The sequence below is a fragment of the Pristiophorus japonicus genome, unplaced genomic scaffold (assembly GCF_044704955.1).
Source record: "Pristiophorus japonicus isolate sPriJap1 unplaced genomic scaffold, sPriJap1.hap1 HAP1_SCAFFOLD_221, whole genome shotgun sequence".
In the NCBI taxonomy this organism is placed as follows: Eukaryota; Metazoa; Chordata; class Chondrichthyes; family Pristiophoridae; genus Pristiophorus; species Pristiophorus japonicus.
In genome coordinates, this window is record NW_027251919.1 from 76,354 (window position 1) to 98,913 (window position 22,560).

General features: G+C 55.2%; 2 non-coding genes across 2 annotated transcripts; both read left to right on the forward strand.

Annotated features, from left to right (window-relative positions):
- The first annotated feature begins 19,423 nt into the window (after positions 1-19,423).
- On the forward strand, positions 19,424-19,496 carry trnat-ugu (transfer RNA threonine (anticodon UGU)). Its single transcript has one exon. It is a non-coding gene; the product is annotated as a tRNA-Thr (tRNA).
- Positions 19,497-21,027: 1,531 nt separating this feature from the next.
- trnat-ugu (transfer RNA threonine (anticodon UGU)) lies at positions 21,028-21,100 on the forward strand. The gene has a single exon. It is a non-coding gene; the product is annotated as a tRNA-Thr (tRNA).
- The last annotated feature ends 1,460 nt before the right edge of the window (positions 21,101-22,560 follow it).

The window sequence follows — 22,560 nt, forward strand, 5'->3', positions numbered from 1 at the left end:
CTCTCTCTCCCCTCCCCCTCTCTCTCACTCCTTCTGCCTCTCTCCCCTGAATCTCTCTCTCACCTTCCCTCTCTCTTTCTCCCAGTCTCCCCTTCCTCCCTTCTCTCCACTCCTTCCCTTCTCTCTCCCACCCTTCCACACACTCTCTCTCCTCCATCCCCTCCCTCACTTTCCCCACCTCACTCTCTTCCTCGCTGTCTCCACTTCCCTCTCTCTCACTCTCTCCCCTTCCCCCTCTCTGCCCTCCCCCTCTCTCTCTCACTCTTCCCCCCCTCTCTCCTCTTAACCTCTCCCTCCTTTTCCCCTCTCTATTCCTCCCATCTCCACTTCCTCCGCTCTCTCTCACTCCTTCCACTCTCTCTTTTCCCTTCCCCTCTCTTTCCTGCTCCTTCCCCTGTCTTTCCTTAAACAGGTGGCTCCATAGCTCAGGGGTTGTGAGTTCAAATCTCACTGGGGCCGACTCAAAATTAGCTCAATATTTAAATTCACCGTCAATTAACAAGAGCTTTAATTATAAATATTAAACAGCTCCGAGACCGACCCTGGAACAACATGCCTCCCCTCTCCTCTTCTCATCTCTGTTACGCTTTCTCTCCATCCAAATCTCTCTCCGCCTTTCCCCATTCTACATCTTTTTAGCCCTCTCTCCCTTTCTCGCTTTCCCTGTCTCTCACTCATTCCCCTCTCCCTCCTTCCCGCTCCCTCCCCTTTCCCTCTCTTTTCCCCTTCCCCTCTCACTCCGGCCTTCCCGCTCGCACCTTCCCCCTCTCTTTTCCTCTCTCCTCTCTCTCACTCCTTCCCCTCTTGCTCACCTTCTCCTCCCTCTCTCTCCCACTCCCCTCTTTCTTCCGCCCTGTCTCACCTTCCCTCTCTCACTCCATCCAATCTCTCTCCCCACTCCCTATCTCTCTCCCCTCCCACTCTCTCCCCCTCCCCACTCTCTCTCCTTCCTCAGTCTCTCCCATTCCCCTCCCACTCTTTCCCCTTCCCCCTCGCTCACACATCTTCCTCTGTCTCACCTGTTCCCTCTCGCTCCTCTACCCATTTTCTTCTCTCTCTCTCTCCTTCCCCTCTCTCTCTCCCCTTCCCCCTCTCTCTCTCCTTCCCCTATCGCACCCCGTCCCCCTGTCTCTCTCCCCTGGAGTATTGTGCACAGTTTTGGTCTCCTAATCTGAAGAAGGACATTCTTGCTATTGAGGGAGTCAAGCGAAGGTTCACCAGACTGATACCCGGGATGGCGGGACTGACCTGTCAAGAAAGACTGGATCAACTGGGCTTATATTCACTGGAGTTCAGAAGAATCATGGAAATGTTTAAAATTCTGATGGGACTGGACATGTTAGATGCAGGAAGAATGTTCCCGATGTTGGGGAAGTCCACAACCAGGGGTCACAGTCGAAGGATAAGGCGTAAGCCATTTAGGACCGAGATGAGGAGAAACTTCTTCATCCAGAGAGTGGTGAACCTGTGGAATTCTCTACCACAGAAAGTTGTTGAGGCCAGTTCACTAAATATATTCAAAAAGGAGTTCGATGTCGTCCTTACTACTTGGGGGATCAAGGGGTATGGCGAGAAAGCAGGAATGGGGCCCTGAACTTGCATGTTCAGCCATGAACTCATTGAATGGTGGTGCAGGCTTGAAGGGCCGAATGGCCTACTCCTGCACCTATTTTCTATGTTTCTATGTTTCTCTGTTTCCCTCACTCTCCTCTTTCTCCTGTCTCTCTTCCCTTTGCTCACACTCTCTCCCCTCACCCTCTCTCACTCCCCTTCCCTCGGTATCTCTCTCCTTCCCCCTCTCTCTCCCCTTCCCCTTCCTCTCTCCTTCTATCTCTCTCTCTCCCCTTCCCCCTCTCTCTCTCTCTCCCCTTCCACTGTCGCACATGCCTTCCCCTCTCCCTTTTAATTTTCTCCCCCATTTTCTTCCTCTCCTCCCCTCGTCTCGCCCCCTCCCACCTCCCTTTCTCTCCTTCCCTCGCACTCGCTCTCCCCTTTCCCATCAGACTCTCCCCCTTCCCCTCTGGCCCATTCCCCCTCTCTCCACTTCTCTCTCTCCACCCACTCTCCCCGCTATCCCCGCTCTCTCAAACTCCTTTCACTCTCTCTTTTCCCTTCCCCTCTCTTTCCTGCTCCTTCCCCTGTCTTTCCCAGAACAGGTGGCTCCATAGCTAAGGGGTTAGAGCACTGATCTAGTAAACCAGTGGGTCACGAGTTCAAATCTCACTGGGGCCTAATTTATTATTTAAATACCCGTCTCAAATTCCTCCCACTTGCTTCCCCCTTTTCCCTCCCTCCTGTCCCACTCTTTTCCCTTTTCTTTCAGGTTCTCCCCCTCTCTGCCCTCCCCCTCTCTCTCTCACTCCTTCCCCCTCTCTCCCCTTAACATCTCTTTCCCCTTCCTCCCTTTCTCTCCCCTTCCCCTCCTCTCTCTCACTCTCTCTTCCCTCCCTCCTCTCTCCTTCCCTATCCTTCAGATTATTCACTTCTCCCTCTCTCTTCCCTTCCCCTCTCCTCTCTTTCCCTTCCCGATCTCTCTCCCCTTCCCCTCCCTCTCTTTCTTCTTCCCTCTTTCCTACTCCTTCCCTTCTCTCTCCCCCTTCTACATTCTCCCCACTTCCCCTCCCTGTATCCCCTTCCCCCACTCTCTCCCCTTCCCCTCCCTCTCTTTCCCCCTCTCTTCCCTCTTTTCTACTCCTTCCCTTCTCTCTCCACCCCTTCTACATTCTCCCCACCTCCCTCTCTCTCTTCCCTCCCTGTCTCCCCTCCCCACCTCCCTCTCTCTCTTCCCTCCCTGTCTCCCCTCCCCACCTCTCTCTCTCGCCTTCCCCTCCCTGTCTCCCCTTCCCTCTCTCTCTCACTTCTTCCCATCTCTTCCCTTCCCCTTCACTTCTCTCCCCTCCCACTGTCTCACTCCCCTTCTGCTCTCTCCCCTTCTTCACTCTTTCTCACTCCTTCCCCCCTCTCTTCCCTTTACCTCTCTTTCCCCGTCCCTCTCTCTCTCCCCTGCCCCTCTCTCTTTCTCCTAATCTACCCTTCCCTCTCTCTCTCACTCCTTCACCACTCTCTCCCGTTCTTCTCCCTCTCTCTCCCCAACCCCCCTCTCTCACTCCTTCCACTCTCGCTCTCCCCTTCCCCTCTCTCTGCCTCCCTGTCGCCCTTCCCCTCGCTTTCCTGCTCCTTCCCCTGTCAGCCTTGGAACAGCTGGCTCCATACCTCAGGTGTTAGAGCACTGGTCTTGTAAACCAGGGGTCGTGGGTTCAAATTTCACTGGGGCTTTCACAAAGTTAGCTCAGTATTTAAATTTATGTCAATAACAAGGGCTTAAATTACAAATATTAAACAGCTCCGAGACTGACCCGAGATCAAAAGGCTTTCCTGTTCTTCTCTCTCTCCCCTATCGTCTCCTGACCCGCCCTTTCCCTCTCTCCCTACTTTCCCCATCACTACACATTCTGCCTCTTTTTACTCGTTCCCCCTCTCTCTCTCCCTCCCCTTCCACTGTCACTCACTACTTCCCCTCTCCCTTTTGATTTTATCCCCCACTCTCTCCCTCCCCTCCCCTTCTCGCCCCCCTCCCACCTCCCACCTCCCTTTCTCTCCTTCCCTCGCTCTCGCTCTTCCCTTTCCCATCAGACTCTTCCCCCTCCCCCTCTGGCCCATTCCCCCTGTCTCCCCTTCTCTCTCTCTCCCCTTCTCCCCTCTATCCACTCTCTCCCCTTCTCCCCTCTATCCACTCTCTCCCCTTCTCCCCTCTATCCACTCTCTCCTCTTCTCCCCTTCTCCCCTCTATCCACTCTCTCCCCTCAATCCACTCGCTCTCCTTCTCCCTCTCTCACCTTCCCCTCCCTCTCCCCTTCCCCTCCCTCTCACTCCATCTGCTCTCTCTCCCCCTCTTCCACATTCTCTCTCTCCATCCCCTTCCTCTCTTTCTCCACCTGCTTCTCTTCCTCACTGTCTTCCCTTTCCCCCCTCTCACTCCTTCCACTCTCTCTCTTTCCCCTCCCTCTCGCTCCCCTTCCCCACTCTTTCTCCTTCCCTCTCTCTCTCACTCCTTCCACTCTCTCTTTTCCCTTCCCCTCTCTTTTCTTATATTTAAATACCCGTCTCTCATTCCTCCCACTCTTTTCGCTTTTCTTTCAGGTTCTCCCCATTTCTCTGCCCTCCCCTCTCTCTCTCACTCCTTCCGCCTCTCTCCCCTTCACCTCTCTTTCCCCTTCCTCCCTCTCACTCCTCCTCACTCTCTCCCCACTCTCTTCTCTCTCTACTTTGCCTTTCCTTTCAGATTTTTCCCTTCTCCTCTCTCTCCCCTTCCCCTCTCTGTACCTTCCCCATCTCTCTCCCTTTCCCCTCCCTCTATTTCCCCCTTCCCTTGCATTCTTTGCTCATTTCTTCCACTCTCTCTCCTTCCTCCTCCATCTTCCCTCTCTATCCCCTTCCCCCTCTCTCTATCCCCTTCCCCTTTCTCTCTCCCCTTCCCCTCTCGCTCCCCCTTACTGCTCTCCCCCTCCCCCTCTCTTTACCTCACTCCTCTCTCTCAATCCTTCCCCTCCTACTCCCCTTCCCCTCGCTCTCTCTCCCTTTCCCCTTGCTCTCGCTCCCCTTCCCCTCTCTCTCACTCCTTCCACTCTCTCTTTTCCCTTCCCCTCTCTTTCCTGCTCCTTCCCCTATCATCCCCAGAGCAGGTGGCTCCATAGCTCAGGGATTAGAGCACTTGTCGAGTAAAGTAGGAGTCGAGAGTTCAAATCTCCATGGGGCCTAATTTCGTATTTAAATACCCACCTCTCTCTTTTCCCTTTCCTTTCAGGTTCTCCCCTCTCTCTCTCTCTCACTCCTTCCCCCTCTTTCCCCTTCCTCCCTCTCTCCCCTTCCCCCTCTCTCTCAATCCTTCCTTCCTCTTCACTTCTGTCCCCTTCTGCTCTCCACTCTTTCTCACTCCTTCCCCCTCTCTTCCCTTAACCTCTCTTTCCCCTTCCCTCTCTCTTTCTCCTAATCTACACTTCCCTCTCTCTCTCACTCCTTCATCACTCTCTCCCGTTCTTCTCCCTCTCTCTCCGCTTCCCCCCTCTTTCACTCCTTCCACTCTCGCTCTCCCCTTCCCCTCTCTCGTCCTCCCTGTCTCCCTTCCCCTCGCTTTCCTGCTCCTTGCACTGTCTTCTCTACTGAAGGTGCTTCGGTAGCTCAGGGGTTAGAGCACTGGTCTCGTAAACCAGGGGTCATGGGTTCAAATCTCACTGGGGCCTAATCAAAATTAGCTCATTATTTAAATTCACCATCAATTAACAAGGGCTTTAATTATAAATATTAAACAGCTCTGAGACTGACCCTGGAACAGAAAATTCTCCTTTTTCCCCCTTACCCGTCCTTTCCCCTTCTCCCTCTCTCCCTGATTTACACATTCTGCCTCTTTTAACTCTTTCCCGCTCTCTCGCTTTCCCCGTTTCTCTTTATCACTCATTCCCCTCTCCCCTTCTGCTTTCTATCCCCTTCCCCACTCTCTCCCGTTCCCCTCCCTCTTTTTCCCCTTCCCCCTCTCTATCACATCTTCCTCTCTCTCATCCGTTCCCTCTCTCTTCTCTACCCATTTCCTCCTCCCTCTCCCTCTTCTTCCCCCCCTCTCTTTCACCTTCCCCCTGTCTCCCCTTCCCCCCTCTCTTTGCCCTTCCCCCGTCTCTCTCCCTTCCCCCTTCTCTCTCCCCTTCGCCTTCTCTCTCCCCTTCCCCCTCTCTCTCCCTTTCCCCCCCTTCCCCTTCCCCCTCCCTCTCTCTGCTTCCCTCTCTCTCTCCACTTCCCCTCTCTCTCCCCTCCCCCCTCTCTCTCCCCTTACCCCCTCTCTCCGTCCACTGTTGGTCACTCCTTCCCCTCTCCCTTTTCATTTTCTCCACCACTCTCTCTCTCTCCTCCCCTATCTCCACTTTTTTCACTCTCTCCCTCCTCCCTTTCTCACCTTCCCTCGCTCTCGCTCTCCCCATTCCCCTCAGACTCTCTCCCTCCCCCTCTGGCCCATTCCCCACTCTCTCCCCTTCCCCCTCTCTCCCCTTCCCCCCACTCCCCTTCCCGCTCTTAAACACTCGTTATACTCTCTCTCACTCCTACCCCTCTCTTCCTTCCTCCTCTCTCCCATTCACCGCTCTCTCACACCTTCGCCGCTCTCTCACTCCTTCTCCACTCTCTCCCCCTCCCTCCCTATCTTTCCCCTCCCTGCCTGTCTCTCTCCCCTTCGCCTCTCTCTCTCCCCTTCCCCTCTCTCTCACTCCTTCAACACTCTCTATTCCCTTCCCCTCTCTTTCCTGCTCCTTCCCCTGTATTTCCCAGAGCAGGTGACTCCATAGCTCAGGGGTTAGAGCACTGGTCTAATAAACCAGGGGTCGTAGATTCAAATATCACTGGGGTCGACTCAAAATTAGCTCAGTATTTAAATTATAAATATTAAACAGCTCTGAGACCAACCCTGGAACAGAAGACTTTCCTGTTCTCCTTTCCCTCTCTCCCTGCTTTCCCCATCACTGCACATTCTGCCACTTTTTACTCTTTCCCGCCTCTCGCTTTCCCCATTTCTCTTTATCATTCATTCCGCTCTCTCACCCCTTCCCCCTCTCTCTTCCCTTCCCCTCTCTCTTTCCCATCCCCACCCCCTCTCTCACATCTTCCACTCTCTCATCCGTTCCCTCTCTCTTCTCTACTCATTTCCTCCTCCCTCTCCCTCTCCTTCACCTCCCTCTCTCTCCTCTTCTCCCTCTCCCCTTCCCCCTCTCTCTCTCCCCTTCCCCCTCTCTCTCTCCCCTTCCCCTCCTCTCTCTCCCCTTCCCCTCTCTCTCACTCCTTCCCCTCTCTCTCACTCCCCTCTCTCTTTCCCCTTCCCCCTCTCTCCCCTTCCGTCTCACTCACTCCTTCCCCTCGCACTCACCTTCCTCTCTCTCTCACCCCTTCCCCCCCTCTCCCTCTCTCTCCCCTTCCCTTTCTCTCTCCCCTTCCATCCCTCTCTCTCCACCCCTCTCTCTCCATCCACTGTCGCTCACTCCTTCCCCTCTCTCCACTCTTCTCACCCTCCCTCTCTCTCCTTCCCCCCCCTCTCTCTCCCCATTCCCATCAGACTCTCTCTCATCTTCCCCACTCTCTCCCCTTCCCAAATGTATCTCCCGTCTTCCCCCCTCTCTCCCTTCCCCCCTCTCTCCCCTTCCCCACTCTCTCCACCTCCCCTCCCCTCCTCTCTCTCTCCCCTTCCCCTCTCTCTTTCTCCCTATCTTCAGGGGTCGTGAGTTCAAATCTCACTGGGGCCCACTCAAAATTAGCTCAGTATTTAAATTCACTGTCAGTTAACAAGGACTTTAATTATAAATATTAAACCGACCCTGGAACAACAGGTTTTCCTGTTCTTGTCTCTCTCTCCTATGGCCTCCTTTCCCCTTCTCCCTCTCTCCCTGCTTTCCCCATCACTACATATTCTGCCTCTTTTTACTCGGTCCCACTCTCTTGCTTTCCCCGCTACTTTTCTCACTCTCCCCTTCCCCCTCTCCCTCCCCTTCCACTGTCGCTCATGCATTCTCCTCTCCCTTTTCATTTTCTCCCCCACTCTCTCCCTCCCCTCCCCTTCTCGCCCCCCTCCCACCTCCCACCTCCCTTTCTCTCCTTCCCTCGCTCTCGCTCTTCCCTTTCCCATCAGACTCTTCCCCCTCCCCCTCTGGCCCATTTCCACCCTGTCTCCCCTTCTCTCTCTCTCCCCTTCTCCCCTCTATCCACTCTCTCCCCTCTATCCACTCTCCCCCTTCTCCCCTCTATCCACTCTCTCCCCTTCTCCCCTCTATCCACTCTCTCCCCTTCTCCCCTCTATCCACTCTCTCCCCTTCTCCCCTCTATCCACTCTCTCCCCTTCTCCCCTCTATCCACTCTCTCCCCTTCTCCCCTCTATCCACTCTCTCCTCTTCTCCCCTTCTCCCCTTCTCCCCTCTATCCACTCTCTCCCCTCTATCCACTTGCTCTCCTTCTCCCTCTCTCACCTTCCCCTCCCTCTCCCCTTCTCCTCCCTCTCACTCCTTCTGCTCTCTCTCCCCCTCTTCCACATTCTCTCTCTCCATCCCCTTCCTCTCTTTCTCCACCTGCTTCTCTTCCTCACTGTCTTCCCTTTCCCCCCTCTCACTCCTTCCACTCTCTCTCTTTCCCCTCCCTCTCTCTCCCCTTCCTCCCTCTCTTTCCCCTTCCCTCTCTCTCTCACTCCTTCCACTCTCTCTTTTCCCTTCCCCTCTCTTTTCTTTAGTATTTAAATACCCGTCTCTCATTCCTCCCACTCTTTTCGCTTTTCTTTCAGGTTCTCCCCATCTCTCTGCCCTCCCCTCTCTCTCTCACTCCTTCCGCCTCTCTCCCCTTCACCTCTCTTTCCCCTTCCTCCCTCTCACTCCTCCTCACTCTCTCCCCACTCTCTTCTCTCTCTACTTTGCCTTTCCTTTCAGATTTTTCCCTTCTCCTCTCTCTCCCCTTCCCCTCTCTGTACCTTCCCCATCTCTCTCCCTTTCCCCTCCCTCTATTTCCCCCTTCCCTTGCATTCTTTGCTCATTTCTTCCACTCTCTCTCCTTCCTCCTCCATCTTCCCTCTCTATCCCCTTCCCCTCTCTCTATCCCCTTCCCCTTTCTCTCTCCCCTTCCCCTCTCGCTCCCCCTTACTGCTCTCCCCCTCCCCCTCTCTTTACCTCACTCCTCTCTCTCAATCCTTCCCCTCCTACTCCCCTTCCCCTCGCTCTCTCTCCCTTTCCCCTTGCTCTCGCTCCCCTTCCCCTCTCTCTCACTCCTTCCACTCTCTCTTTTCCCTTCCCCTCTCTTTCCTGCTCCTTCCCCTATCATCCCCAGAGCAGGTGGCTCCATAGCTCAGGGATTAGAGCACTTGTCGAGCAAAGTAGGAGTCGAGAGTTCAAATCTCCATGGGGCCTAATTTCGTATTTAAATACCCATCTCTCTCTTTTCCCTTTCCTTTCAGGTTCTCCCCTCTCTCTCTCTCTCACTCCTTCCCCCTCTTTCCCCTTCCTCCCTCTCTCCCCTTCCCCCTCTCTCTCAATCCTTCCTTCCTCTTCTCTTCTGTCCCCTTCTGCTCTCCACTCTTTCTCACTCCTTCCCCCTCTCTTCCCTTAACCTCTCTTTCCCCTTCCCTCTCTCTTTCTCCTAATCTACTCTTCCCTCTCTCTCTCACTCCTTCATCACTCTCTCCCGTTCTTCTCCCTCTCTCTCCGCTTCCCCCCTCTTTCACTCCTTCCACTCTCGCTCTCCCCTTCCCCTCTCTCGTCCTCCCTGTCTCCCTTCCCCTCGCTTTCCTGCTCCTTGCACTGTCTTCTCTACTGAAGGTGCTTCGGTAGCTCAGGGGTTAGAGCACTGGTCTCGTAAACCAGGGGTCATGGGTTCAAATCTCACTGGGGCCTAATCAAAATTAGCTCATTATTTAAATTCACCATCAATTAACAAGGGCTTTAATTATAAATATTAAACAGCTCTGAGACTGACCCTGGAACAGAAAATTCTCCTTTTTCCCCCTTACCCGTCCTTTCCCCTTCTCCCTCTCTCCCTGATTTACACATTCTGCCTCTTTTAACTCTTTCCCGCTCTCTCGCTTTCCCCGTTTCTCTTTATCACTCATTCCCCTCTCCCCTTCTGCTTTCTATCCCCTTCCCCACTCTCTCCCGTTCCCCTCCCTCTTTTTCCCCTTCCCCCTCTCTATCACATCTTCCTCTCTCTCATCCGTTCCCTCTCTCTTCTCTACCCATTTCCTCCTCCCTCTCCCTCTTCTTCCCCCCCTCTCTTTCACCTTCCCCCTGTCTCCCCTTCCCCCCTCTCTTTGCCCTTCCCCCGTCTCTCTCCCTTCCCCCTTCTCTCTCCCCTTCGCCTTCTCTCTCCCCTTCCCCCTCTCTCTCCCCTTTCCCCCCTTCCCCTTCCCCCTCCCTCTCTCTGCTTCCCTCTCTCTCTCCACTTCCCCTCTCTCTCCCCTCCCCCCTCTCTCTCCCCTTACCCCCTCTCTCCGTCCACTGTTGGTCACTCCTTCCCCTCTCCCTTTTCATTTTCTCCACCACTCTCTCTCTCTCCTCCCCTATCTCCACTTTTTTCACTCTCTCCCTCCTCCCTTTCTCACCTTCCCTCGCTCTCGCTCTCCCCATTCCCCTCAGACTCTCTCCCTCCCCCTCTGGCCCATTCCCCACTCTCTCCCCTTCCCCCTCTCTCCCCTTCCCCCCACTCCCCTTCCCGCTCTTAAACACTCGTTATACTCTCTCTCACTCCTACCCCTCTCTTCCTTCCTCCTCTCTCCCATTCACCGCTCTCTCACACCTTCGCCGCTCTCTCACTCCTTCTCCACTCTCTCCCCCTCCCTCCCTATCTTTCCCCTCCCTGCCTGTCTCTCTCCCCTTCGCCTCTCTCTCTCCCCTTCCCCTCTCTCTCACTCCTTCAACACTCTCTATTCCCTTCCCCTCTCTTTCCTGCTCCTTCCCCTGTATTTCCCAGAGCAGGTGACTCCATAGCTCAGGGGTTAGAGCACTGGTCTAATAAACCAGGGGTCGTAGATTCAAATATCACTGGGGTCGACTCAAAATTAGCTCAGTATTTAAATTATAAATATTAAACAGCTCTGAGACCAACCCTGGAACAGAAGACTTTCCTGTTCTCCTTTCCCTCTCTCCCTGCTTTCCCCATCACTGCACATTCTGCCACTTTTTACTCTTTCCCGCCTCTCGCTTTCCCCATTTCTCTTTATCATTCATTCCGCTCTCTCACCCCTTCCCCCTCTCTCTTCCCTTCCCCTCTCTCTTTCCCATCCCCACCCCCTCTCTCACATCTTCCACTCTCTCATCCGTTCCCTCTCTCTTCTCTACTCATTTCCTCCTCCCTCTCCCTCTCCTTCACCTCCCTCTCTCTCCTCTTCTCCCTCTCCCCTTCCCCCTCTCTCTCTCCCCTTCCCCCTCTCTCTCTCCCCTTCCCCTCCTCTCTCTCCCCTTCCCCTCTCTCTCACTCCTTCCCCTCTCTCTCACTCCCCTCTCTCTTTCCCCTTCCCCCTCTCTCCCCTTCCGTCTCACTCACTCCTTCCCCTCGCACTCACCTTCCTCTCTCTCTCACCCCTTCCCCCCCTCTCCCTCTCTCTCCCCTTCCCTTTCTCTCTCCCCTTCCATCCCTCTCTCTCCACCCCTCTCTCTCCATCCACTGTCGCTCACTCCTTCCCCTCTCTCCACTCTTCTCACCCTCCCTCTCTCTCCTTCCCCCCCCTCTCTCTCCCCATTCCCATCAGACTCTCTCTCATCTTCCCCACTCTCTCCCCTTCCCAAATGTATCTCCCGTCTTCCCCCCTCTCTCCCTTCCCCCCTCTCTCCCCTTCCCCACTCTCTCCACCTCCCCTCCCCTCCTCTCTCTCTCCCCTTCCCCTCTCTCTTTCTCCCTATCTTCAGGGGTCGTGAGTTCAAATCTCACTGGGGCCTACTCAAAATTAGCTCAGTATTTAAATTCACTGTCAGTTAACAAGGACTTTAATTATAAATATTAAACCGACCCTGGAACAACAGGTTTTCCTGTTCTTGTCTCTCTCTCCTATGGCCTCCTTTCCACTTCTCCCTCTCTCCCTGCTTTCCCCATCACTACATATTCTGCCTCTTTTTACTCGGTCCCACTCTCTTGCTTTCCCCGCTACTTTTCTCACTCTCCCCTTCCCCCTCTCCCTCCCCTTCCACTGTCGCTCATGCATTCTCCTCTCCCTTTTCATTTTCTCCCCCACTCTCTCCCTCCCCTCCCCTTCTCGCCCCCCTCCCACCTCCCACCTCCCTTTCTCTCCTTCCCTCGCTCTCGCTCTTCCCTTTCCCATCAGACTCTTCCCTCTCCCCCTCTGGCCCATTTCCACCCTGTCTCCCCTTCTCTCTCTCTCCCCTTCTCCCCTCTATCCACTCTCTCCCCTCTATCCACTCTCTCCCCTTCTCCCCTCTATCCACTCTCTCCCCTTCTCCCCTCTATCCACTCTCTCCCCTTCTCCCCTCTATCCACTCTCTCCTCTTCTCCCCTTCTCCCCTTCTCCCCTCTATCCACTCTCTCCCCTCTATCCACTTGCTCTCCTTCTCCCTCTCTCATCTTCCCCTCCCTCTCCCCTTCCCCTCCCTCTCACTCCTTCTGCTCTCTCTCCCCCTCTTCCACATTCTCTCTCTCCATCCCCTTCCTCTCTTTCTCCACCTGCTTCTCTTCCTCACTGTCTTCCCTTTCCCCCCTCTCACTCCTTCCACTCTCTCTCTTTCCCCTCCCTCTCTCTCCCCTTCCTCCCTCTCTTTCCCCTTCCCTCTCTCTCTCACTCCTTCCACTCTCTCTTTTCCCTTCCCCTCTCTTTTCTTTAGTATTTAAATACCCGTCTCTCATTCCTCCCACTCTTTTCGCTTTTCTTTCAGGTTCTCCCCATCTCTCTGCCCTCCCCTCTCTCTCTCACTCCTTCCGCCTCTCTCCCCTTCACCTCTCTTTCCCCTTCCTCCCTCTCACTCCTCCTCACTCTCTCCCCACTCTCTTCTCTCTCTACTTTGCCTTTCCTTTCAGATTTTTCCCTTCTCCTCTCTCTCCCCTTCCCCTCTCTGTACCTTCCCCATCTCTCTCCCTTTCCCCTCCCTCTATTTCCCCCTTCCCTTGCATTCTTTGCTCATTTCTTCCACTCTCTCTCCTTCCTCCTCCATCTTCCCTCTCTATCCCCTTCCCCTCTCTCTATCCCCTTCCCCTTTCTCTCTCCCCTTCCCCTCTCGCTCCCCCTTACTGCTCTCCCCCTCCCCCTCTCTTTACCTCACTCCTCTCTCTCAATCCTTCCCCTCCTACTCCCCTTCCCCTCGCTCTCTCTCCCTTTCCCCTTGCTCTCGCTCCCCTTCCCCTCTCTCTCACTCCTTCCACTCTCTCTTTTCCCTTCCCCTCTCTTTCCTGCTCCTTCCCCTATCATCCCCAGAGCAGGTGGCTCCATAGCTCAGGGATTAGAGCACTTGTCGAGTAAAGTAGGAGTCGAGAGTTCAAATCTCCATGGGGCCTAATTTCGTATTTAAATACCCATCTCTCTCTTTTCCCTTTCCTTTCAGGTTCTCCCCTCTCTCTCTCTCTCACTCCTTCCCCCTCTCTCCCCTTCCCCCTCTCTCTCAATCCTTCCTTCCTCTTCACTTCTGTCCCCTTCTGCTCTCCACTCTTTCTCACTCCTTCCCCCTCTCTTCCCTTAACCTCTCTTTCCCCTTCCCTCTCTCTTTCTCCTAATCTACTCTTCCCTCTCTCTCTCACTCCTTCATCACTCTCTCCCGTTCTTCTCCCTCTCTCTCCGCTTCCCCCCTCTTTCACTCCTTCCACTCTCGCTCTCCCCTTCCCCTCTCTCGTCCTCCCTGTCTCCCTTCCCCTCGCTTTCCTGCTCCTTGCACTGTCTTCTCTACTGAAGGTGCTTCGGTAGCTCAGGGGTTAGAGCACTGGTCTCGTAAACCAGGGGTCATGGGTTCAAATCTCACTGGGGCCTAATCAAAATTAGCTCATTATTTAAATTCACCATCAATTAACAAGGGCTTTAATTATAAATATTAAACAGCTCTGAGACTGACCCTGGAACAGAAAATTCTCCTTTTTCCCCCTTACCCGTCCTTTCTCCTTCTCCCTCTCTCCCTGATTTACACATTCTGCCTCTTTTAACTCTTTCCCGCTCTCTCGCTTTCCCCGTTTCTCTTTATCACTCATTCCCCTCTCCCCTTCTGCTTTCTATCCCCTTCCCCACTCTCTCCCGTTCCCCTCCCTCTTTTTCCCCTTCCCCCTCTCTATCACATCTTCCTCTCTCTCATCCGTTCCCTCTCTCTTCTCTACCCATTTCCTCCTCCCTCTCCCTCTTCTTCCCCCCCTCTCTTTCACCTTCCCCCTGTCTCCCCTTCCCCCCTCTCTTTGCCCTTCCCCCGTCTCTCTCCCTTCCCCCTTCTCTCTCCCCTTCGCCTTCTCTCTCCCCTTCCCCCTCTCTCTCCCCTTTCCCCCCTTCCCCTTCCCCCTCCCTCTCTCTGCTTCCCTCTCTCTCTCCACTTCCCCTCTCTCTCCCCTTACCCCCTCTCTCCGTCCACTGTTGGTCACTCCTTCCCCTCTCCCTTTTCATTTTCTCCACCACTCTCTCTCTCTCCTCCCCTATCTCCACTTTTTTCACTCTCTCCCTCCTCCCTTTCTCACCTTCCCTCGCTCTCGCTCTCCCCATTCCCCTCAGACTCTCTCCCTCCCCCTCTGGCCCATTCCCCACTCTCTCCCCTTCCCCCTCTCTCCCCTTCCCCCCACTCCCCTTCCCGCTCTTAAACACTCGTTATACTCTCTCTCACTCCTACCCCTCTCTTCCTTCCTCCTCTCTCCCATTCACCGCTCTCTCACACCTTCGCCGCTCTCTCACTCCTTCTCCACTCTCTCCCCCTCCCTCCCTATCTTTCCCCTCCCTGCCTGTCTCTCTCCCCTTCGCCTCTCTCTCTCCCCTTCCCCTCTCTCTCACTCCTTCAACACTCTCTATTCCCTTCCCCTCTCTTTCCTGCTCCTTCCCCTGTATTTCCCAGAGCAGGTGACTCCATAGCTCAGGGGTTAGAGCACTGGTCTAATAAACCAGGGGTCGTAGATTCAAATATCACTGGGGTCGACTCAAAATTAGCTCAGTATTTAAATTATAAATATTAAACAGCTCTGAGACCAACCCTGGAACAGAAGACTTTCCTGTTCTCCTTTCCCTCTCTCCCTGCTTTCCCCATCACTGCACATTCTGCCACTTTTTACTCTTTCCCGCCTCTCGCTTTCCCCATTTCTCTTTATCATTCATTCCGCTCTCTCACCCCTTCCCCCTCTCTCTTCCCTTCCCCTCTCTCTTTCCCATCCCCACCCCCTCTCTCACATCTTCCACTCTCTCATCCGTTCCCTCTCTCTTCTCTACTCATTTCCTCCTCCCTCTCCCTCTCCTTCACCTCCCTCTCTCTCCTCTTCTCCCTCTCCCCTTCCCCCTCTCTCTCTCCCCTTCCCCCTCTCTCTCTCCCCTTCCCCTCCTCTCTCTCCCCTTCCCCTCTCTCTCACTCCTTCCCCTCTCTCTCACTCCCCTCTCTCTTTCCCCTTCCCCCTCTCTCCCCTTCCGTCTCACTCACTCCTTCCCCTCGCACTCACCTTCCTCTCTCTCTCACCCCTTCCCCCCCTCTCCCTCTCTCTCCCCTTCCCTTTCTCTCTCCCCTTCCATCCCTCTCTCTCCACCCCTCTCTCTCCATCCACTGTCGCTCACTCCTTCCCCTCTCTCCACTCTTCTCACCCTCCCTCTCTCTCCTTCCCCCCCCTCTCTCTCCCCATTCCCATCAGACTCTCTCTCATCTTCCCCACTCTCTCCCCTTCCCAAATGTATCTCCCGTCTTCCCCCCTCTCTCCCTTCCCCCCTCTCTCCCCTTCCCCACTCTCTCCACCTCCCCTCCCCGCCTCTCTCTCTCCCCTTCCCCTCTCTCTTTCTCCCTATCTTCAGGGGTCGTGAGTTCAAATCTCACTGGGGCCCACTCAAAATTAGCTCAGTATTTAAATTCACTGTCAGTTAACAAGGACTTTAATTATAAATATTAAACCGACCCTGGAACAACAGGTTTTCCTGTTCTTGTCTCTCTCTCCTATGGCCTCCTTTCCACTTCTCCCTCTCTCCCTGCTTTCCCCATCACTACATATTCTGCCTCTTTTTACTCGGTCCCACTCTCTTGCTTTCCCCGCTACTTTTCTCACTCTCCCCTTCCCCCTCTCCCTCCCCTTCCACTGTCGCTCATGCATTCTCCTCTCCCTTTTCATTTTCTCCCCCACTCTCTCCCTCCCCTCCCCTGTCTCCACTCTTCTCGGCCCCCTCCCTCCTCCCTTTATTTCCTTCCCTCGCTCTCGCTCTCACCTTTCCCCTCAGACTCTCCCCCTCCTCCTTTGGCCCATTACCCCCTCTCTCACTTTCTCCTTCCCCCCTCTCTCCCCTTCCCCCCCCTCACTCCCCTTCCCACTCTTAAACACTCGTTACCCTCTCTCTCTCTCCTACCCCTCTCTCCCATTCGCCACTCTCTCAATCCTTCGCTGCGCTCTCATTCCTTCGCCACTCTCTCCCCCTCCCTCCCTCTCTTTCCCCTCCCCGCCTCTCTCACACCCCTCCCCCCCTCTCTTCCTCCCTGTCCCCAGGGGTCGTGAGTTCAAATCTCACTGGGGCCTACTCATAATTAGCTCAGTATTTAAATTCACTATCAGTTAACAAGGGCTTTAATTATAAATATTAAACAGCTCCGAGACCGACATTGGAACTACAGGCTCCCCTCACATCCTTCCGCCTCTCCTCTTCTCGTCTCTCTTACACTCTCTCTCCACTTCCAAATCTCTCTCACCCTTCCCCATCACGACCCGTTTTGCATCTTTTTACCCCTCTCTCACTTTCCCACTATCTCGCTTTCCCCATCTCTCACTCATTCCCCTCTCTCCTTCCCTCACTCACTCCTTCCCCTTACTCTCTCCATCCCCTCCCTCTCTTTCCCAACCTCCCTCTCTTCCTCGCTGTCTCCCCTCACCGCTCTCTCTCTCTCCCCCTCCTCTCTCTCTCACTCCTCCCCCTCTCTCTTTCCCCTTCCCCCTCTCTCTCACACCTTCTGCTCTCTCTTTTCCCTTCCCCTCTCTTTCCTGCTCATTCCCGTGTTTCCCAGAGCAGGTGGCTCCATCGCTCAGGGGTGAGAGCAGTGGGTCGTGAGTTCAAATCTCACTGGGGCCTAATGTTAGTATTTAAATACCCGTCTCTCATTTCTCCCACTCGTTTCCCTCCCTCCTATCTCGCTCTTTGCCCTTTCCTTTCAGGTTATCCTCCTCTCTCTCCCACCCCTCTCTCTCTCATCCCTTCCCCCTCTCTCCCCTTAACCTCTCTTTTCCTGTCCTCCCTCTCTCTCCCTGCCGCTCTCTCTTCCACCCAATCTCCCCATCCTCTTCCACTTCCCCCTCTCTCTCACTCCTCTCGCTCTCTCCCCTCCCCCTCTCTCCCACTCCTTCCACTCTCTCTCCCTCCCTTCCACACTCTCTCTCTCCATCCCCTTCCCTCTCTTCCCCTCCTCTCCCTTCTCCTCTTCCCTCCATCTCTCTCCCCTTCCCCTCTCTCTCTCACTCCTTCCCCTCTCTCTCCCCTTCCCCTCTCTCTCTCACTCCTTCCTCTCTCTCTTTCCCCTTGTCCCCCCACTCTCACTCCTTCCCCTCTCTCTTTCCTCTTGTCCCCTCTCTCTCACTCCTTCCCCTCACTCTCCCCTTCCCCTCTCTCTCTCACTCCTTCCCCTCTCTCTCACTCCTTCCCCTCACTCTCCCCTTCCCCTCTCTCTTTCCCCTTGTCCCCTCTCTCTCACTCCTTCCCCTCTCTCTCCCCTTCCCCTCTCTCTCACTCCTTCCCCTCTCTCTTTCCTCTTGTCCCCTTTCTCTCCCCATTCGCTCACTCCCCTCCCCCTCTCTCCCACTCCTTCCACTCTCTCTCCCTCCCTTCCACACACTCTCTCTCCATCCCTTCCTCTCTTTACCCACTTCCTTCTTTTCCTCGCTGTCTGCCCTTCCGCCTCTCACTCCTTCCCCACTCTCTCCCCTTCCCCTCTCTCCCCTTCCCCTCTCTATCCCCTTCCCCTCTCTCACTCCTTCCCCTCTCTCACCCCTTCCCCTCTCTCACTCCTTCCCCACTCTCTCTCCTTCCCCTCTCTCTCCCCTTCCTCTCTCGCACTCCTTCCCCTCTCTCACTCCTTCCCCTCTCTCTCACTCCTTCCCCTCTCTCTTTCCTCTTGTCCCCTCTCTCTCACTCCTTCCCCTCTCTCTCACCTTCCTCTCTCTCTCTCACCCCTTCCCTCCCTCTCTCCCCTTCCCCCTCTCTCTCCCTTCCATCCCTCTCTCCCCTTCCCCCTCTCTCTCCCCTTGCCCCTCCTCTCGCCTTCCCCCACTCTCTCCGTCCACTGTCGCTCACTCCTTCCCCTCTCTCCACTCTTCTCACCACCCCTCCCTCCTCCCTTTCTCTCCTTTCCCCCCTCTCTCTCCCCATTCCCATCAGACTCTCCCCTCCACTTCCAGCCCATCACCCCTCTCTCCCCTTCTGCTCTCCCCTTCCCCCCCCTCTCCCTTCCCCCTCTCTCCCATTCCCCTCTCTCTCACTCCTTCGCCACTCTCTCCCCCTCCCTCCCTCTTTCCCCTCCCCGCCTCTCTCTCTCCCCTTCCCCTCTCTCTTTCTCCCTGTCTCCAGGGATTGTGGGTTCAAATCTCACTGGGGCCTACTCAAAATTAGTTCAGTATTTAAATTCACCGTCAATTAACAAGGGGTTTAATTATAAATATTAAACAGCTCTGAGACCGACCCTGGAACAACAGGCTCCCCTCACACCCTTCCCCCTCTCCTCTTCTCGTCTTTCTTACACTCTCTCTCCCCTTCCAAATCTCTCTCTCCCTTCCTCCTCACGACCCGTTCTACATCTTTTTACCCCTCTCTCCCTTTCCCGCTATCTCGCTTTCCCCGTCTCTCACTCATTCCCCTCTCCCCCATCCTCCTCCCTCACCACACCCTCTTTCTAATTCCCCCTCTCTTCCCTCACTCTCTATCCTTCCCCCTCTCTCTCTCTTCTCCTCACACTCCCCTTCCCCTCTCTCTACCAGCTCCCTCTCTCTCCCCTTCCCTCTCTCACTCTCCCCGTTTTCCCTCATTCCCCTCTCCCCGCCTTCTCCCTCCCTCCCCTCTCTCTTCCCTTCCCCACTCTCTCCCCTTCCCCTGCCTCTTGCTCCCCTTTCCCCCTCTCACTCACTCCTTCCACTCTCTCCCTTTCCCCTTTTCCCACCCTCCTGTCTTTCTCTTTTCCCTTTCCTTTCAGGTTTTCCCCCTCTCTCCCCTCCCCCTCTCTCTCACTCCTTCCGCCTCTCTCCCCCCTGAACCTCTCTCTCCCCTTCCCCTCTCTCTTTCTCCCAGTCTCCCTTTCCTTCCTTCTCTCCCACTCCTTCCCTACCCTTCTCTCTCCCACCCTTCCACACACTCTCTCTCTCTCCATCCCCTCCCTCTCTTTCCCCACCTCACTCTCTTCCTCGCTGTCTCCCCTTCCCTCTCTCTCACTCTCTCCCCTTCCACTCTCTGCCCTCCCCCTCTCTCTCTCACTCCTTCCCCCTCTCTCCTCTTAACCTCTCTCTCCTTTTCCCCTCTCTATTCTTCCCATCTCCCCTTCCTCCCCTCTCTCTCACTCCTTCCCATCTCTCTCCGCCCCAATATCTCCCCTCCCCCTCTCTCCCACTCCTTCCCCCCTCTCTCCCCACCCTTCCACATTCTCTCTCACCTCCCTCTCTTTCCCCACCTCCCTCTCTTCCTCGCTGTCTCCCTTCCCCTCCCTCTCTCTCCCCTTCCCCCTCTCTCTCACTCCTTCCACTCTCTCTTTTCCCTTCCCCTCTCTTTCCTGCTCCTTCCCCTGTCTTTCCTAACACAGGTGGCTCCATAGCTCAGGGGTTAGAGCACTGGTCTTGTAAACCAGGGGTCGTGGGTTCAAATTTCACTGGGGCCTACTCAAAGTTAGCTCAATATTTAAATTCACTGTCAATTAACCAGAGCTTTAATTATAAATATTAAACAGCTCTGAGACCGACCCTGGAAAAAAAGACTCTCCTGTTCTCATTTTGCCCCCTGAGCCGCACTTTCCCCTTCTCCCTCTCTCCTTGCTTTAACCATCACTACACATTCTGCCTCGTTTTACTCTTACCCGCTCTCTTATTTTCCCCATTTCTCTTTATCACTCATTCCCCTCTCTCTCCTCTTCCCCACTCTCTCTATCTGCTTCCCTCTCTCTCCCCTTTCCCCCCTTCCCCCTCCCTCTCTCCCCTTCCCCCTCTCTCTCCCCTTTTCCACCCTTCCCCTTCCCCCTCCCTCTCTCTGCTTCCCTCTCTCTCCCCTCCCCCTTCCCCCTCTCTCTCCCCTTACCCCCTCTCTCCGTCCACTGTTGGTCGCTCCTTCCCCTTCCCTTTTCATTTTCTCCGCCACTCTCTCTCCTCCCCTGTCTCTCTCCCTCACTCCCTCCCTCCTCCCTTTCTCTCCTTCCCTCGCTCTCGCTCTCCCCATTCCCATCAGACTCTCCCCCTCCCCCTCTGGCCCATTCCCCACTCTCACCCTTTCTCCCTCCCCACGCTCTCCCCTCCCCCGCTCTCTCCCCTTCCCCACTCTCTCTCACCCATTCCCTTTCTCTCCTCTAGCCAATTCCTCCTCTCTCTCTCCTTCCCCCTCGCTCCCCTTCCCCTCTCGCTCATCTTCCCCATCCCTCACTCTCTTCTCCCCTTCCCTCTCTCTCTCTCCTTCCCCCGTCGCTCTCGCACCTTCCCCCTTCTCCGTCTCCCCTTCCCTCGTTATCTCTCGCCTTCCCCGCTGTCTCCCCTTCCCCCCATCTCTCTCCCCCCCTCTCTCTCCCCTTCCCCTTCCCCATTTCGCTCCCCTTCCCTCTCTCCCTCCCCTTCCCCCCTCTCTCTCACTCCCTTTCCCCCTCCCTCTCCCCTTCCACTTTCGCTCACTCCTTCCTCTCTCCCTTTTCATTTTCTTCCCTTCCCTCTCTCTCTCTTCTTCCCCCGTCGCTCTCGCACCTTCCCCCTTCTCACTCTCCCCTTCCCTCGCTATCTCTCTCCTTCCCCACTGTCTCCCCTTCCCCCCATCTCTCTCCCCTCACCCCCTCTCTCTCCCCTTCTCCTTCATCATTTCTCTCCCCTTCCCTCTCTCCCTCCCCTTCCCCTCCTCTCTCCCTTTCCCTCTCTTTCTCCCCTTCCACTGTCGCTCACTCCTTCCCCTCTCCCTTTTCATTTTCTCCCCCACTTTTTCTCTCTTCCCCTGTCTCCACTCTTCTCGCCCCCTCCCTCCTCCCTTTATCTTCTTCCCTCGCTCTTGCTCTCCCCTTTCCCATCAGACTGTCCCCCCTCCCCCTCTGGCCCATTCCCTCCTCTCAATCTCCACTTCCCCTCTCTCTCTCCCGTTCCCCCTCTCTCTCACTCCTTCCACTCACTCTTTTCCCTTCCCCTCTCTTTCCTGTTCCTTCCCCTGTTTTTCCCAAAACATGTGGCTTCATAGCTCAGGGGTTAGAGCACTGGTCTTGTAAACCAGGGGTCGTGAGTTCAAATCTCACTGGGGCCTACTCAAAATTAGTTCAGTATTTAAATTCACCATCAATTAACAAGGGCTTTAATTATAAATATTAAAGAGCTCTGAGACTGACCCTGGAACAGAAGACTCGCCTGTTCTGCTTTTTCCCCCTTACCCGTCCTTTCCCCTTCTCCCTCACTCCCTGCTTTACACATTCTGCCTCTTTTAACTCTTTCCCGCTCTCTCGCTTTCCCCGTTTCTCTTTATCACTCATTCCCCTCTCCCTTTCTGCTTTTTGTCCCCTTCCCCACTCTCTCCCGTTCCCCTCCCTCTTTTTCCCCTTCCCCCTCTCTATCACATCTTCCTCTCTCTCATCCGTTCCCTCTCTCTTCTCTACCCATTTCCTCCTCCCTCTCTCTCTCTCCTTCCCCTCCCTCTCTTTCCCCTTCCTCCTGTCTCTCTCCCCTTCCTCCGGTCTCTCTCTCCTTCCCCCTCTCTCTCCTCATCCCCTCTCTCTTTCCCGTTCTCCCTGTCTCTCTCACATCTTCCTCTCTCTCATCCGTTCCCTCTCTCTTCTCTACCCATTTCCTCCTCCCTCTCCCTCTTCTTCACCCCCTCTCTTTCACCTTCCCCCTGTCTCCCCTTCCCCCCTCTCTTTGCCCTGGCCCCGTCTCTCTCCCTTTCCCCCTTCTCACTCCCCTTCCCCATCTCTCTCCCCTTCCCCCCTCTCTCTCCCCTTCCCCATCTCTCAATCCCCTTCCCCCCTTCTTCCTCTCCCCTTTCCTCGCTATCTCTCCCCTTCCCCCTCCCTCTCTCCGCTTCCCCCTCTCTCTCCCCTTCGCCTTCTCTCTCCCCTTCCCCCTCTCTCTCCTCTTTGCCCCACCTTCCCCTTCCCCTACCCTCTCTCTCTGCTTCCCTCTCTCTCTCCACTTCCCCTCTCTCTCCCCTCCCCCCTTTCTCTCCCCTTACCCCCTCTCTCCGTCCACTGTTGGTCACAACTTTCCCTCTCCTTTTTCATTTTCTCCGCCACTCTCTCTCTCTCCTCCCCTGTCTCCACTTTTTTCACTCCCTCCCTCCTCCCTTTCTCTCCTTCCCTCGCCCTCGCTCTCCCCATTCCCATCAGACTCTCTCCCTCCCCCTCTGGCCCATTCCCCACTCTCTCCCTTTCTCCCTCCCAACGCTCTCCCCTCCCCCACTCTCTCCCCTTCCCCCTCTCTCCCCTTCCACCCACTCCCCTTCCCGCTCTTAAACACTCGTTATACTCTCTCTCACTCCTACCCCTCTCTCCCTTCCCCCTCTCTCCCATTCACCGCTCTCTCACTCCTTCGCCGCTCTCTCACTCCTTCTCCACTCTCTCATCCTCCCTCCCTATCTTTCCCCTCCCCGCCTGTCTCTCTCCCCTTCGCCTCTCCATCTCCCCTTCCCCTCTCTCTCACTCCTTCCACTCTCTCTTCTCCCTTCCCCTCTCTTTCCTGCTCCTTCGCCTGTATTTCCCAAGGCAGGTGACTCCA